Below are 16,892 nucleotides of genomic sequence, written 5' to 3'. Positions count from 1 at the left end.
CGATGGCCAGCTCGCCCGAGTCTCCCTCGGTTTGGTCAATGATATGGTGCAGCCTCCTGTAGATGTCTGTGATATTTCTACCGGGGACGTAACCCTTTTGGTCCGGGTGTATTAGCTTGCCTATTACCTTCTTTAGCTTGTTGGCTAGCACTGCCGTAAGGATTTTGCTATCCTGATTGAGCATGGACAAGGGCCTATAGGATCCGCATTCCACGTCCAGCTTGTCTGGTTTTAGGAGCGGGATGATCACTGCCTTGCGGAGGGACGCCGGCAGTTCCCCCGCTCATAGGCTTCATTAAACATGGCCAGCAACGGCTGGAGTAGCTCCTGTTTATACGTTTTATAAAACTCGCTGGGTAACCCATCCGACCCGGGCGCTTTACATGTAGGCAGGTGTTGGATCACCATCTCCAGTTCATCCGAGGTGATGGGGGCGTCGAGATCTGTGCGTTCTAGATCATCTAAGGTAGGCAGCCCTATATCCTCAATTATTTCCAGTATTTCTTGACTCACATCCTCTCCTGTGTCTTCATATAATCGTCTGTAATACTTGAGGAACTCTTCATTTACCCCTTCCTGGGTATTACAGATTTGACTTTCCTCGTTCCTGACCTCTCTAATCACCGAGCGGGGGTTTCATTTTTGTATAACCAAGCCAATAATCTACCCGGCTTATCCCCCCCCTGCATGTAGCCTCTCTGTGTATTTCTTATAATTTAATTTGCAAAATCTATCCCAGAGTTCGCTACAAGCTAACTGTAAGTCCCTTATCTTGATGCTGTTCTCTCGGGTGGGCCCCTCGCTCTGTGTAAGGCCCTCCAGCTCTCTTTCTGTTTCCTGCAGTTCCCGTTCAATACCCCCTTGGAGCCCCTTGGATTTTGATATAGCTACCCCACGCACCACCACCATAAATGCCTCCCATACTGTTCCCACAGAGCGTACACTGCCCGTGTTGATCTCAAAGTATTCCTCGATGGCCTCTCTCAGATCCTCTTGAAATCCTGCATCCTGTAGAGCCTCAGTTCTGAGCCTCCATGTTGGGATACGCGCTCTGGGGGGTTGATGTTGCCACTCTATGACCAAAGGCGAATGGTCGATAATACCCGGGCCTTGTATTCCGCCCCCACCATTTCTCCCGCTATCTCAGCATCAGCAAACACATAATCTAGCCTCGTATGCAGGTCATGAGGCGCTGCATAGTGCGAATATTGCCTATCCATTGGGTGCAGTTTTCTCCACACGTCCTCTAGACCGAGGTCTATCAACAGTGTCCCCAATGCTTTAGCTGCTGGCACCGGCTTCCCTGATTTGTCATCTGACCTATCTATCCTGGGGTTCAGGGTGCAATTGAAATACCCTCCCCACACCATCACGCCACCTACCATGGGTCTAATTTTACTATATAGGAACCTGAAATATGCCGCTGTATCCTGGTTAGGGGCATACAAATTTATGATATTCACCTCTCCTGTAGCAAGGCTATGTCAACACGCATCCTCTTTAGGTACTTCATCACTTTGTTATGTTTTAGATAACTATTAAGGCCCCGCACATTCCAGGTCGCCACTCTGAGATTACCCAATGCCATCTACTCGATGTACTCCCCATCCACTCTCCCCTGCGATGTCTTCCCTGATGGCCCGAAGTCCGGCTCTTATCCCTCCCAACCCCAACAACTCCCCCCTACCCTCTCCCCAACTCTACCCCACTGCACACAACCCTTCCCCTCCCCCCACCCTACCCTGCCCCAACAAATGCCCAGCTCCATCGCTGGATCTCAGGCCCACCCGGGTCTGGTCCTGTCCCGTGACCGAGGACTAGGACCCTGCGGTGCGTCAACTATCTAACAGTGACCTAACTAAGTGTACAACTAAGGGGTTCAAGGATAGTCTCCCTGAAGCTCCCACTCATCTGATTGGAATAGTCACATCCAACGGATCCTTCCAGCATATATATGCTGCAACACATTCCCCACAAGCTTTATTTAACACTATATTCAAGTCCCAATGTCTTCATCTAAGTAGCATTGTAGCATCTAACGGATCTTGCCAGCCTATATTTGCGGCAACACATTCCTCACCAGCTTTATGTAATGCTAAATTCTAGTCCCAATGTCTTATGCTACGTCACCGGGGATGGCCCAGCTGCGTGCTACTTATCTTCTACGGCTCCCATCTGGATATCCGGTTCCTGAGGGCTACCCTGCATGTCCAGCCAATCCATAGCATCCTCTGGCGTCGAAGAACAGAGTTTTGTTCTTATAGAACACTTTCAGTTTGGCCGGATAGAGCAACATGTATCGGTGGCAGGCCTCTCTCAACCTTCTTTTCACCGCCCCCAAGTTCATCCTGCTGCGCTGTACGTGCAGAGTGTAGTCCAGGTACGCCGTGATTTTCGCTGGCCCCCTTTCTATCGTTCCTCCCTTCCGGAAGAATTCAAGTATCTTCTCCCGATCCCGATAGTTCAAGATCTTTGCGATCAATGGCCACGGGGGGGCTCCTGGGGGCGGTCTCCTTACAAGGCTCTGTGCGCCCGCTCAACTGCAAAACCCTGGGTCAGTGCACCGCCAGTTATTTCCTGCAAAAGCATGGATTCTACATATTCTGTTGGGTTAGGCCCCTCCAGTCCTTCCGGCAGGCCAACAATACGAATGTTATTGCGTCTGGCACGCCTTTCTGACTCCTCCGCCCTGTTCTCCAGGTTGCCCACATGCTGCACGAGGGCATGGAGCTCCGATCCGTGGGCGGCACTTGCCGTGTTCGGGGCCATCTCCTTTTCCAGGTTTCCAGTGCGCTCCGCGAGCGTCCGCACATCCTGTCTCAACAGATTGACTTCCTCCTGGACCGCTCCGATCTTGAGATCCAGACCCACTTTCAAATCGTTCATTGCCAGGCCCAGTTTTGTCTCCCAAGCAATTTTCAAGTCTGCAATCGCTGACAGCACTTCCTGAATCGTGCCCGGTGTCTCCGCCCCTGCAGCGGTGGTGTCATTGCTTTTACTTTTTATTGGCATAGGCCTCCAGCGTGGGACTGTTTGCTTTTGGGTCTGACAGTTTTGTTAGATATCATGCGATGTTATGTAAGTGTGGGCCGGCAGCACCACCCCTCGTGCAAAAGTCAGTGCGGCGCCAGGTCACTCCAGGCGTATCCGGGGCCATTTTGACTGTGTTCAGGTGTGTCCTTATCACTCATTCCACCACTAGAATGGGTTGGGTCCTCCTACATACCTGCGCTCACGCCGTGTCACTCCTCCGGCCTTCACTATGTTTCTTCCAATCTCACTCCGGTGCTCTGTGAGCCCCAAGGCTATCTGGCCTGTGGTCTTGCCTCAGGTGTTTTCCTCACGCCCCTTGGTCAAGGAGGCCGCCTGATGCTGACTGCGGGCCAGCAAATGCCCCGAGGTTATCCGCCTCCACGGTCTCACCCCAGCAGCTCGCAGTGAGGTCCCTTCGGGCCCAGCCCTTGTTCGCCCTCCACAGCGTATTCCTGTTCTCCGTTTGGGCCGCTTAATACCTCAGTGCCCTAGCTTGGGTGCAGCCCCACTTCGCCATAGGCCAGGGTGCGCTGTCTGTGCCCCTTTCTGGCTTCTCCGTCCAAGATCGCCAGCTTGCACTCCTTGGCCTCCCCGAGGGGCTCATATATAACCTCTCAGGTTCTATACCCTCTGGCTGCCACCCACAGCCTGTCTGTCTCTCACATACGCCGTTCAAACAAGCTGCTCCACGCCACACGCCCAAGGCTATTCGGGCTCTGCTGTCTTGTACATGAGAGGCAGCCTCCGATACTTAGTGTCATCACTGGTGCGAGACTCGCACTTCGGTGTGCATCTAGTCGGTCCGTCCTCGGCCTTCTCTCAAGCCAGTGCCCCTTTATATATTTGCGCAGGCTGGGTCTCCTCACTTCGTCTTCTGTGACTTGCCTCAAGCTATTTCGAGGCTGCGGGAACGTCCCGACCGCAGCCCCGAAGTCAGTGCGTGCGCGGACCGTATACCATACAACACTGATTCAACCGGCAGGCACAAGAACAGTCTCGGTGCCCGCGGCCGACTCCGTACACTGTCTCGGGCACCGCACCCCCATTGCAGAGAGCCGCAGAGGGCTCCGCGGCTGGGCACTCGGACGGTCTGCGCCCTTTGTCCTTCCTTGGCTACTGGACTGCGGCCATCTTTTCCATAGTCACCGACGTGCTGCAGAGCCTTCCGCAGCCTCAAACACCTCATTTTATTCCGTGGGTTTATGTCACAATACGGCTCCGTGTGCCTGAACACTTCCCATACGAGGTCTTTGCATTATAGGACAGTCGCAGCAGTTTCTCACACGATTTTCATCAGGATGTTTCAAGGATCAGGAGGAGCTCCAGTGAAGACACGTCTCTCTACATGGCTGTTTAGCCACGCCCCCCCTATGATATGATAGGTTATTCATAACGCACTTAATACCCAGAGGTTTCTAAGCACGGACCCGGGGATCGAACCTGTGGTGTTCCGTGACATCTTGCTTCCAAGGCGTGCACGTTGCTCCTGAGCTATCCTCCCGAGACGAAAAAATCTTCTCCACATTAATGCATACACCAATCTAGTGGAAGGTCTGTGTGCATTTATCATACCTCATCCTCTCAAGAGCCATGCATGTAAGTTGAGGGACTGTGGGTTCGGGTGGATGACCAGACCCTCTGACAGGGAGAGAAGGTGCAGCCTCTGAGGAAGCTGGCGAGGTGAGCATATGGCAATTTCCAGGAGTTCTGAGTATTGTATTCTACTTGCCCCAGTTTGGGGTGATCAAGATCATGGTAGCCTGGAAATTCCTCAACCTCCTGAGAAACCACGGGATGACAGGTGCCAGTGGAAATACAGAGTGGTGGTCTAAGACCTACTCCACCAGGAACGGGTCCTGTAGTGCACCCCTCAGAGGAAATTCCCTCAAGCAGAACTGACTGTGCTTCGTGTTAGCACTCCTGGAAAACAGATCCACTGTCGGGGTACCCCACAGAGTGAAGATCCCCTCCTGGACTTCCGGACACACTCCCACTCGTGTGAGACCATGCTCTGCCTGCTCAGAGCATCCACCAGCCCATTCTCTGCTCCTGCTAGATGGGCTACAGAATCTGAGATCCCAATCCCCAGCAACCACAGCCATAGTTGCAAGCCTTCCCTGCCTAGAAATGCACCCCCTTGCTTGTGGAGGTAATGCATGGCCAATTGTGTTGTCTGTCAGAATAAGGACATGTTTCCCCCTGAGGGAAGGTGCAAAGGCCATCAGGTCCAGCCTAATTGCTTGTAGCTTGTTGATGTGCCACGAGCGTTCCACTGAGGACTTAAGGCTGTTCACCCGCAGATCCCTGCAGTGACGGTCTTATCCTTTCAGGGATGCATCCATGACCACCTGGCTCTGGGGCTACGGTGGCCAAAAAGCCAGCATCCTCTACCATCTAGCCCACCATCTGAGGTCTTTTGCCACTGTCTTCAACACCATGTGGATGTCCTTCATGTTGCTGAAAGATGCAAGAGGCCATGAGGAATAAGAGGTGGAGGAAGGAAGCCACTGGTAAGCTGTGGTGGTTCTGGAAAAGATTGACCATCTGTCTGACACTGCAACTCTCTCCTCGGGAGAGAAAGGCTTTCCTGCCCGGGTGTCCAGGACTGCCCCCATGAACTAGAACCTCTAAGTTAATGTGACGTAGGACAATCTGGGAATCCATGGTGAAGCCCAAACTGTGCAGCAGTGAACAGGTTTCCTCGAGCTGCATCGGTAACTGCTCTGAAAATTTCTCTCGGATCAGCCAGTCGTTCAGGTAAGGGAATACGTGGATGCCTGATGATCTCAGGTGAGCCGCCATCATCGCCATCAGTTTGGTCAAGACCCTGTAGGTGAAGGTTAAGCCAAAAGGGAGAACCTTTAATTGAAAGTGAGTATCCCTGATGTTAGGAAAGAATTCTCGTTTAAGCAACTTTCCCTCCATACTCTATGGACCCCCACACTTTTTGTTTTTGTTTTTTGACCAGTCCTGTCTTTTTACAAGGAAGTGAAGCCTTCAGCTTCACTCCTATGGCCATTTTGCTCATTTTGTCACTGTGAAACTGATCATTCCTTCAGACTATCAGTACTGGAAAGCTAAGTTTCCCTTGTATCTTTTACCTTTTACCTGTTTTGTTAACTTTTCTAACAGTGCACACAGCATCTTACAATGTAGTGCATGGAGATACTTTTGTATCACTGTAGAATTTGTACAATAGGATTTTCGGTTACTTTTACATGTGCCTAAAGACAAGCTGGTGGCAGAAGATACTTTTTTACAATTTTTGCGTACTTTTAGTTGGCACAATTGCATATACAGCGTTTGGCTACTAACAGTGGCTTGTGTCCTAAAATGACCATGCCACTAGGTTTTATTGCTTGTTCTTTGGCCCTTTTGTTGTTTGGCCTTCTTCCCAGTTCAGGAAATGCCTAATATGGTCATGCATTTGCCCAGGAAAGCTGCTGCTTTCACGGACAAGTGCATGCCATTTGTGTGTGAACCCAGAAAGTCGATTGGTAGTGTCTATTCCCAATCCAAAAACTGGTGCCTGAAAGTCTAGTGTGCATGCATGTGCTAAACCTACAGAGGTCCCTGATTGGGCCACTGTTGGCTGAGTGAGTTTTGCAGATCCTTGCTGTTGGAGGGCTGAATTTGATCACTCACTTGAATTTAGGATAAGAAGAGTCCTGCAGCCAATCCAGGAGATCAGCAATGGAATCAAGTCTCCTATGTAGCTGTGCAGCCGACTGAAGACCTGTGGACGACTTCTGAAGAGGCCTGGTGAACTTTCCTGCAACTGCACTGGTGAAGCCCTGCTGGGCTACCTGATCTGAGAATGCCCTCATTCGTGCTTCGACCCTTGGACTGGTGGGACCAACCAGTCCCAACGTCGTCTCACGTTCCTGCAGCTTTGAGCCTTTGGAATCATCCCTGGACTATCCGGTGGACCGACCAGCTCTAAATTTGGTGTCGCCATTCTGCATTTTTGTCCGGAACTTCAGTGGTCGCCAGCTCATCCTACAAGTCGCCTTCCTGCTAAGTTTCAGCTTCCCGGCATCAAGGACGTAGAACTTGACGTGATAACCTTGATGCCGGAACCTGCAGCTGCAACTGGTGCATCACTCGCCTGCGACATCGAGGCCAGAGCCGTACCCACCACAGCCTTCTGGAAGAGTTAGAGCATTTGCTCCTTAAACGCCACATACCCTTCCCTCGGGGCACCCGCAGCTGGACAGGACTTAGCCTTCTCCTCCAATGAGTCAGAGTCATGTCTACGCCGATGGCATCTTTTTTTCCTCTGGGAGCACAAGGAGAGCGAATGGCGAGACCTGCTTCGAGAGTTTGAGCACTTCTTCACTTTCTTGCGGTGTCTGTCCTCTTTCTCGGCCGTGGGGCCTTCAGTGTCGGGTCCTGACGACCTAACAGTTGAACGTGCGGGTGACTTCGATGGAGGCCACCTGAGTCCTAGCTTCGTTGACTGTTCCATGAACAACTTTGGGTTCATCTGCTGACAGAAACCGCACTGTGCAAAGTTGTGTTCCTTCTGAGACACCACATGCAGATACCATGCTGATCTGTGATGGACATCTTTGAGCCACAGTCTTGGCAGCATTTGAACCCCAAAGCTTTACGGCTCGACATATCGGTGCCGAATGACAAAAGAATTTCTCACTGAAAAGAACCATTCTGAAAATAGTATGCTGAGCGCCTGGAAAAAAGACACTGAGGTACGGGGCATAGAGATTTGTTATATGAACAGCAACGTCATGTCTAGTGGCTGAGTAAAGAAGGATCGATGGTCAACGGTGAGCCATACTACAGCCCCCTGTTGAAAGGTTTTCCCGCAGCTGACACTGGAAGGGATATCTACCAGATAAGGAATCTGCGAGAGAATGCAATCCATTGAAACAAGGTATGCCTTGGCAAAGGGGGCAGGAACAACATGAGGCTGTAGCTAAATTAAAAAGATCTGACCAGGCCCCCATATTAAGCTTACCCATGGAGGGATTTATTTATTGATTTGTATTTATTGTGCATTTGTAAGGCACTTATACATCAGGAAATTGTGCTTCAAAGGGCCACAGGGCAAAGGGGAGGGAACATGGGAACAAAGGCAAATAGAATAAACTGATGAACAGGAAAGGGGCGGTCCTACTAGGCCTTGTGAGCATTCACAACGTGCAAGTGTGAGAGGGAGAAGAGACAGGGAAGGGGGTAAGTGCTAAGAGATCCACAAAGGGGAGTGCCAAGGAGTCAGTTGTGTGCAACAGTAAGTGCCTGGCAGAGATCGCTTGGTACAGAGTGATCATCTGCCAATAAGTGCAGGCCTGTGAGAGCTCAAGCCAGTGGGTGCCCGAAGGCAAGTGCTGGGATGGGGCTGAGGGCGATTGGGCAGAAGGCTGGGACCAGAAGGACACATACGTTCCCAAACTATCAATCTCAGCAACTGTGGGGTATTAGCACATGACTGAGAGGGGGAAGGAGGCAGTGAAGAGGAAAGTCTTGCGGAGCTTCCAGAATTTGCAGTGATCCGGCTCAACACAGAGAGGAAGGGGGAGGCTGCTCCAGAGGAGGGAGCCAGCTGAGGAGAGAGATCTGCAACCAGCTTGCTGCCTAGAAAAGCACCTGCCATGCAGAGAGTTGGAGCCTGAGGAGTGTAAAGGTCTAGAAGGAAAGTATTTGGTGAGAGCAAGTTGTAGACAGATTGGTCAATGGCCCCAGACAGCCTTATGGATGATGCAGAGGGATTTGAATTTGATCTTTGCAGCAACTGGGAGCCAGTTGAGGGATTCCATACCAAGATGAAGATGTCATAAAAATCACTTTTACATATGTATACATGCCCATCTGAAGTTTTGTAGCAGAAGGACGATTCAAGTAATATGATTATTGTCTATGCCAGCACGGCACTAACACATGTAGAAACCAAGTTTAATGAATGTGAAAAGGCACTATTGTCCACCATTTGGGCATTACAACATTTTTGCCCCATGATTCTGGGGGAGCAAGGATTATTGAAACTGTACATCACCCATTACAATTTTCCAAAGTAAGAGAATCAGATCAGGAAATCCATCCAAATCAAGGATTACATGTGGAAGTTAGATATGCACAAAATAATCATGTGACCCAGGAATTAGCAGAAATATATGATTGTGCACTCCTAGAAACGCCAGAATATATAGAGCTGGAAAATAATATAGGGTCTCAATGCAAAGCTTTTGAAGATCAAAGAAGAAAAGTGTTGAAATCTCCCAACTTTGTATGCAGATGGCTGTACATATCATCCAAATAATGACCTTGCTATCGTATTAGTGGCAGGGACTGGAAATGTTTGAGCCAGAAATTATATTACTTTCTTGTGTCTGCAGTTAGGTCCCAGGAGTAGCCAGGTAGCAGAGAAAATATCCACAGCAGTAGAAAACAAGTTGAAAGAGATTGTAATTATCACTGATTCTGAGTATACCAGAACTAGCTTTGTAAAGTATCTTTCAGGGTGTAAGATGAAATGGATGGTAACAAGTAATAAAAATGCTTTTCATACCTGGGAAGCTGGCAATTTACAATCTTGTTATGGAAAATTATATGAGTGTCCATTGGAAAAAGTCAGAGCACAATCGAAAACAACAGGTGTAGACAAGGGTGGGAATGACGAGGCTGAGCAGCTTGGCAGAATTGGAGCAGTGATGGGGAGTTGTTTTCCATAGAGCACTTGCTCAGTAAAATACAGGTAAACGTGGTGACACATTTCAAATCTCATGGGCTAGACGATCATCCAATTGTTCAATGGAGCATGGACACACCTGAGCAGGACTTAGTTAATGCACAAAAGGAAGACCCTGTGATAGGTAAAATCTATGATCTAATTTTAGACTCAAAGCAAAAGACGAATTGAGGGTAGTAATGAAGAGTAAAAACCAATTCCAATTACAGGACAGATTATTAATCTGAAAATCAATTTCCGGTCACATTCAATTAGTGATCCCTGTGTTCATTTGTGGGATTATGCTACATCATGCCCCTGATGCGATAACAGTGGTTCACAGGGGTGCTCAGAAAACATAAGAGAAAGTGCTTATTGGCCATGTATGTTCCAAAATGTGAAACCATATACACAGGGGTGTTTAGTGTGTGCTCAATTCCAACCAATTTCACCAACACATTAAAGAGATGTTTGACCTTTCCATGCCTTGCAGCTAGATTGGATTGATCCGGTTCGGAGATCAGCATGAGAAAACAGGCACATACTTATAGTGACATGTTTGATATCAAAATGGATAGAACATAACCCTGCTCCTGATTGCAGTGCACAGACCGCATCTACAATAATCATGAAACACATAGTTTCCAGATCAGACTTTTGACAGAGAATATAGCCAGACATGGAAGACATTTTACAAGTGCAGTAGTGTGAAGGCATCATGAAGGAGACACAGACAACAGATGTAGCATTGGTTCTCAAACGTTTCATTAACTTAAAAATCAGGATGGAGTAAGGCCTAACTTGGCCTATGCTAAGGTGGTATTTCCCTACCTAAAGAAAACTAAGGATCAGCTGTGACAGGAAGTCCAAATCAAATGTCTGTCTGTGTCCAAAACCTATATTTACCCTCACAACTAACTGTATACTATGTAAAGGGATGTCAGCGTCAAAATGAATAGTGTTCAAAAGAAAGTTCAGAGCTTCTTCCAGCTCTTGGCTTATGATCAACTTCCCCTTCCCCAAGTTCAAAACAGTTTACAAAATATTGGGGTTGCCTTCCCAAGGAGTTAACATTTTCCAGCTTTCAAAAACACAGTTCCTCGGTACACTTCCCAGCTCCCCAATATCATTACTTTTCACCAGTTCATATAGGCAGTTCTGTTTCTCGACTTTAACATCATTTACAAGGTTGTTGCAAAACACAAATTTCTTTATAGGTACTTTCATTGGCTTTTCCGTATAGGGAGCACACAGTATAGGCGTATCACAGGTCACTCAACCAATACCCCTTCTTGACTGCTTCCATCAACAATTAACCACTGCTTTCACTTAACAGTGATGCTTAGTTGATTCCACAGTGTCACACTCTTCTGACAATGTACCGTGGCTAGGTTGGCCACCATGCACTTTGTTACACTTTTATGTATTCCTCTGGCTCTTGCCAACACAGGTTTCATCTTACCCTGCAATTCCGGGGACCTTTTTAGCTGTGGGCCAATACTTGGTTTCTCATTTCATACCCTTCTTGGTATTCTCTTTACTTTGCTAATACTTGTGTTTCATACAATGCATTTCGTGGTATCTGCTAAATGCACCAACCTTCTTTCATTCCATTCACAAGTGCTCAACTTGCTTTTCACTCTGTGCGGCATTCAAAAAGTGCTCACAATAACTTTCAGTTTGTTTGGTATTCAAAAGTATTTGTTTCGGCATTCAAAAGACTTGCATTGACTTTCAGTTCATCTGAACTGGACAGAGAGTGAGAGACGAAATCCAGTACTGGGGAGGAGGAAGCCAGTGATGAATAGCATAGAGATCAGGGAAAAACGTATCTAGGCTGTTCCCAGGTCAGAGAGCACAGAAAGCACCCAGCTCCATTGTGAATGGTAAGTTACATTATGAAGGTATATATAGCCTTGCATAGCTGATTGGGTCTGGAACACCCCTATAGTTAATTCCCCCTTGTCTTGGACACTTCCTCCTCCTAAGTTTTCGTCCCTTCCTGATGTCTAATTTTCTTCTCTTTTCCCTCGTCACTTGACACCATCTAGCTTTCTTCCTCAATGCCTCACTGCACCCTGCCTATGTTCTCCTCACCACTTGGCATTTTCTCTCTCAACCTATCCCCAACTCTCCTTGTTGTTAGCATTGGTTCTCCTACCCTCATTTTTAAGATTATTGCCACTACCTCCATGTAATTATCTATCACTTTTCTCCACCTTATGTTTCTCAGTTGTTGTTTCCACCTCCTGAATGTAACTAATTTCATTCCCCTCTGCCTCTTTCTTCTTAAGGCATCACTTTGATTTTATTTTCCCTTTTCCTTGATGGTTTTTTCCTACTCCTAAAATGTTCCTCTCACCCCCCTTCTCCTCCTTTGTGCTCTTGTTGTTTAGCACCTTCCTCTCTTTGGTTTCTCTCTTTCCCCTCCTGGTAGCTCTCACACACTCATTCATATCCTCTCTATACCTCGACTTCTCTGTCAATGCCTATTCACCTTTAAACTCCTCTCTGAACTTGCTACACATCCAAATCCCAACTCCCACTCCTCTCCAAAACATATCACCCCTTTCATAAGCCAGCAGGTCTGCCTACTCGTATTGTAATTGTATTATTGCACTCAGTTGAAGTTTCATTTTATGCAAGCCCTCTGATTGGGTGACCTGCTAGGAACACACCTTGCCTTTGATTCCTCTGCACGCAGTAACATATGCCTGAAGTGTTAATACGGAGGCAGCCATCTTTGATTCAACTGTTCAGCATCAGTGGATCATGCCACTTTACAGAGGCTTGAAGTTCTTGGGTAAATGTCAACTTCCTCACGTGGGCAAATTTCAGGGTGGGTGGGGGGTCTCAACAGCAACCTCCTCATTACCACTAGGGGACTTCACATGGGCCAGTAGGGGGTACATGTATTTAAAGAGGTGTCATCTAAGAATATACTAGTGAAAACATGTAGGGGGCTTAGAGACAACTGTGGGGCCTGTTCCTCCCTCACATGACTTCAAGGCACAGAGGCTTTTGTTACTCCGCTCCTGTGCCTCCTCGGTCATGAGTCCCTCTGGAACTCTAAGTCTTGGAAGGTCTGAGGAATTCTAAGGCTAGCATACGTAAAGGTTTTAGGGGTACTGGATTCAGAATTCACTGAGGCTGGTGATGGACTGCAGAGACTTGGGAATTGTCAGATCCTGGCAAGGAAGAAAAAGGAGTCCCTAAAAAACAGGTCAAAGTATTCACAGATTGGGGGTTGTTTTATGAATAAGGGATACAGGGGGACTTAGAGAGGTGTTTGTGCTTGAGGTTGCGAATGAGACATGGGTTTGGGAACAGCAGCTAAGATTCATTGACATTTATTTCTTCGTGCGTGTCTGGAGAAGTATAGCATTCAATTTGCTTTGGGAGATTACCGGCGGGCCCATAGCACATAAGGTATATCAATAGGTAGTATGTGCACCTAGCGCAAGCGCAGCAGGCACTTGCACGGATGCCGAAGGGAAAATAGGCAGGCTAGATTAAAGCACCTTGGAGCATGGTGCTTGAGTGTCTGCAAGGCAAGTGAATGTGATGAACGTTGTAAGACACTGGGCCACATTAGTAGTTTGCCAGTGCAGAAGTAATGGGCGGGTAATTCCATTTACCGCCACATTTCTGCACTGGCAAACTGCATTTTTGCCAGTGGGGTAGCCTTAATTACCTCCAGCCAAGAGCTGGAAGTAATTCCGCCACCCCACCAGCAGAAATAGCTAGTATTACTGGTGCCGGTAATACCAGCAAATCCCCCCCATGGAATCCTATAGGACTCCATGGAATAGGAATTTACTGCCCTTACTGGCACTGGTAATTCTGCCACACCAAGTGCCATTAACCGGCTAGGATACCGACAACCTCAGAATGAGGCCCACTGTGCACATCACTAGGCAACGTTACCACAGCATAGGTAGGGCACTGAATTCACGTGTGAAAGATTCTTAATGGGCAAGGACTTTTTCTTAAACACAAATGACAACAATAAGAAAGGAAATACCTACTTGTTTGGAAGCTTACTTATTCACCAAGTCAGGGCATCACCCGTTTTGAATCAGAACCAGGAGCCATTTTTAGCTGAGACATTGGGAAAACCACCTAGCTCTTCGAAGACGTAACCAGGTAAAACCTGAATTAATAACATGAGTGAATGGTGATTTTAAGTAGAGAGCTGTAGTTAAAAGTAAAGCTTGACACAAAGTGCAAACAAGCGATGATGTGGCAGTTTGTTGTTTTATTCACTTTCGCTCCCCCCCACCCGCAGACACTAGTGTCAAGTCTGCTACTGAAACTCCATAGACCACAGATGAGACCTTTCTGTAGGGGTTAGTGGGATTCATCAACCTCTGCAGGATTGATAAGCTGGGACCTGACATGGATCCTTGATGTACCTCCTCCGATGCCTGTGTCATGGAACAGGTAGTACCACACAGCCCCAGGGTCACCACAGTCCTAGGACCTAGCCTTCAGCATGACACTTCATCACACACCTCGAACTTATAGTAATCGATCTTTAACTTAAATATATAAATGCCTTTAAACTGCGTATCGCATTCTTCTCTGTGCTCTATCTTAATAAGCAATCCATTTATAGGAGTGCTATTCAAATTATATTTATTATCAACCACTCAGTTGTGACCCTTGTGTTTTGGATATTGGCATATATTTGAATATGCATTCCTGCGATTGCGCTATTGACCGACATCTTATTTTTGTAGGTTGAAAACTAGACACATTAAAATCCTGAATTATACTTCCCAAATAATCAATTTTTGGAAGTAATTTTCTTTTTTGCTGCATGCATTGAGTTGTAGGACAATAAAACAATGGGACGGATTATATTAAAGTTTGATTTTGTAATGTATACTTAGACCATCAATACGTAAATCCGCATTTATAAATTAGCACACTGGGCCTCATTAGGAGGCTGGCGGTAGCCGTGCCTGTAATACAGGCACGGCTGCTGCCGCTATTTTTTTTTTTTTTGGGGCCCAGGAATGGGTAATAACCGGGCACCGGAAAATATTCTTCCCCATTCCCATTTAAGCCCCATAGGGCTCAATGGGAATGGGGAAGCCGGATGCACCGGCACCGTTATGAACGGTGCCGGTGCATCCGACATGCTGTGCTTGCGGGTGCCGCTCTGCCCAGAAAGGCACCCGCAAGCACAACTCGTAGTTTTGTCCGATCCGGGAACTACGTTACTGGCAAGTTTACCGGTACCGTAGTTCCCGGACCGGAAAACTTATAATGAGGCCCACTGAGTGTGTGCATCAGGCAATTAGGTTGCTCCACACGCTTCCAGAATCTCCTGATCTGGGGACACGTTCAAAGTGAGCTGAGTTCTAATGTGTGGCCTCGGCCTGCTAATAGCAATAATGGACTTTTCCGCCAGCCAATAAAAGCACTGGTACCCAGCAGTAAGTCCCTCACTTCACTCAGGGCCTATAACGTGGGCCCCATGCTTTTACTGGCCTGTGAAGCCCGTGGGAGGAGTATTATTGCAATATTATCTAAGGACAGGGCTCAACATTCTGTCCTGGGGTCTTATTAAAAATCTTTGCACTGTGCAAGTGCAACTTTGGACAAATATCATTTGAATGCACAGTTTTCCCTAGTGGAAATACTATTCCATATTAGCACAAGGGAAAACTTTGCCCTGGTGCAAAAATACACACAAGAGGTGTTTGGCACCAGGGCAATTGTTTTCCTAGTGCTAATACCAAGGAAAACTGTACTTGTGACATTGCAAAGTTTCTGTAACCTGGACCTGGGTGTTCACATTGTTTATCAATAGTATTTTAGCTCATTATATAGAGTGTGACCAGGTCGACAAAATTATGCTGGAAATCCCCACATTTGTTACTTTGCTATTTCTATGTCAGATTTCAGCAGCCTGTCCAAAATGCATACAATAATCTCTGACTATACAGAGATGGCTGTTATGATCATTCATCACACTTTTAGCAAATTGTCAAGGCGGGTCAGAATATACTGGTTTCACAAGGGATGACCCTTCCTATTTTGATTAACAGGCCCAAGGTGCCTCCTGAATGAGATTAACCAAATGTTACTGCCAAACTACCTGTTACAATGAGGTGATGTTGTAGATTGAAGGACAAGTTGCACTTACAGTAAGTTAATTTATTGGCAGGTCACATAAATACATAGAGGACCGACCCTCTGGTGTTTCACCACATAGCCAACTGACCAACGGTCACCCTTAGAACTTCAAAGGTGTAACATTCCACATACATAAATCACAAGCAGTGGATCACTAGCTGCAGTCATAGAGGCCAACACAGGGGAGCCGGACACCAATTTTGCTAACTCTCATTCCCCAGACATAAAGCCTCTGTCAGACACAGACCAACACCCCACCAAATTTTGCTTTTAAACTTTTTTAATTGCATTATCTTAAGCTAGAATTTTTTTAAATCATTTCTGGTCATGTCAACAGTGGTACGCCATCTTTTCCTAGCATCATAACCTATACAGCCTACAGATTCTAGAATCTATTTCCCTAAAACCTTATATAAAACTCTTAGGGCCTCATTCCGAGTTTGGTGGTAATACGGTGGTAATTCGGCCGCATTACTGCAAAAAATCACTTACTGTCACTTGATCACGTGGGTTTACCATGGGATTATAAATGGTGGTACGGCAGTGTAAGTCTCAATTTTTGGAATCCCTTAGGACTCAATGGGGTTTTTGGCAGAATTACTGCGATCGGAAATTCTACCGATTTTTGTCTTCAAAAGCAGAATATTTAACTCCAGCATAAAGCTGGAGGTAAATCCTCCACTTTAAAGACAAACTCTTGATTTGGCAGACCTGTAAAAACGGCAGTATGGGTACAGCCAAAATAAGTGGCAGCAACTGAATAACCACCATGATTGTTTTCAAGTAGCTAGCTTACTGATGCTTTGTATAACAGCATGTGAAACTTGCCATGGTTTTCCTTGCTCCATCGATGTTATATATAACATTTCTGATCCTTAGGTCTGAGATTTCCTTGATATGTTTCTTTAAACGAAATAGGTCTCCATAACAGTTCAGGTTTTTCTGTTGCTAAAGTTTACATGACACATCTTCATGTTCCAATGCAACCTTTCAAGTGACTGACAGATGGACACAATTGCAGATTTTA

This window comes from Ambystoma mexicanum, chromosome 8 (genome assembly GCF_040938575.1).
Source record: "Ambystoma mexicanum isolate Mex_15411 chromosome 8, UKY_AmexF1_1, whole genome shotgun sequence".
Classification (NCBI taxonomy): Eukaryota; Metazoa; Chordata; class Amphibia; order Caudata; family Ambystomatidae; genus Ambystoma; species Ambystoma mexicanum.
Note: the sequence above shows the minus strand (reverse complement) of the source record.